Consider the following 1,793-nt stretch of genomic DNA (forward strand, 5'->3'; position numbering starts at 1 on the left):
GTGGAATCGTGGGCTTTTCTCTGTGGCTGTAGAAGATGGGACTAGGAGCAGCTCAAGCTGCAGCAGAGGAATTAGGTTGGAGGTTCAGAGGAACTTTCTGACGAGCATTGGAACAGGCTACCTAGAAAAGTTGTGGAATCGCCATCCTTGGAAATTTTCAGGAGCAGCTTGGATAGACAGACACTTGGCTGGGATGCTTTGTCAGGGACAATCCTGCCTTGAGTGGAGGCTGGACTAGACAACATTGTGATGTCTCTTCCAGGCCAGCTTTCCTATGACCCTATGAAAAAGCTTGGCTGAGCCACTGCATATACTGACTCTATCCTATCAGTGAATAGGGGACTTCAGTCTTTAGGACTAATCAAAGCAGCATTCCAAAGCCACTTGAAAAGCAAGAGGGAGAATGTGTAAGTTCTCTTCAGCCTTTTCTGAGAAGTTGCCTTGCCTGTGACTGTGCTGGTATAATTAGAGGGATACAACCCCCTAGTTTAGATGCAGTTATACTGGTATGAAAGTGTAGGAAAGAGCAGTACAGTAACCTCTGTTTAAGGGCACTGCCTCAAGACTGAAAAAGGCTGTGCCCTTACCTGGAGTATGAACTGAGCTGGAGTTCCTGTATGCAAAGCTCATTACATGCATAATGCTCTCAGCGGGTTAACACTAGCTGCCCTGAAACTGGTAGCCAATTTTAGGCTTCTGATAGTCATTTTGCAACTGAAACTGACGAACTTCCTTGTTTTCAAGGTTTTGAAGTAGTGGCTTTTGACAGCTGCTTCCCTTTTGCCTTTCTGTGTAATGCTCATGCAGTTAAATTGTGCATAATTACATTAAGAAGTAAAGAGTAGAGCCAAAAGATGCCAGGCATTTGGGCAGCATGTGCATGCAACCAGTAAAAAGTTGGGATTCATATTGGGTTATGCAGTGAAGTGAATTGCACATTTAGCTACTATGCATCTAGGTGGATTGCACTGTATAAAGACCTTTTTAATGATGCAAATTCTGTTGGCATGAGGAGTTGTACTTCTTTGCTACTTACAGTAAGAAGTCACTCCCCTCATTGAGACAGTTACACTTGTACCAATGCTGCATATACACCATGCTTTGTTTCATATTATCTGCCCAAATACGCTGCTGCCCTTTTAAACCCTTTTGCTTGTTCCTGTTCCAGCCAAATGATGACAGCCATGATAGTGTGACCTGTGGTATCTAGTCACATAATTTGGCTCTTAAAATGCTATAGCCCATGTTTGTGAGTTACACAGTCCTACCCACAAGCTGTTGTAAAATTACAGTAGGGTTCTATAATATTGCTGTAGACAGTGGCTTAAGTTTTCACATTTAAAGGAGAAAAGTCTTATTACTGAAAAATGATTAAGGAAACTTTGGGTGTAAGAAGTGAGATTTCCCTGTCCCCAATACATTTTCTCTCTCTCTCTCTCTTTTTATGCTAGTTGATAGCTTGCTTAATTTCTGTTTGGCCAAGGAAAATTCAGGGAGCCACTTCTCCCTTCTTTCTATTTTTGGTTCTCAGATCTGCAATGTTTGGTTTGCAACCACAGCTGGGAATATTGGTTTAAAACAACTTTGCAGCCAGTTCTATTTTTGCCTTTTAAAAAAAATACTGGAATGTCTCTTGATCTCATCCTTTATAAAAGGATCCCCCCCATCTCCAAAACCTGCTATCTTGTCACTAATCTGAATTGAGACTCCATGAAATATTGAATCCTGGGTGGGGTTGTTCACAGAAAATCTCAGTGTGACAAGCGCTTTGTAGACTAACCCAGATTGCAGCT

The sequence above is a fragment of the Alligator sinensis genome, unplaced genomic scaffold (assembly GCF_000455745.1).
Source record: "Alligator sinensis unplaced genomic scaffold, ASM45574v1 scaffold511_1, whole genome shotgun sequence".
NCBI lineage: Eukaryota > Metazoa > Chordata > Crocodylia > Alligatoridae > Alligator > Alligator sinensis.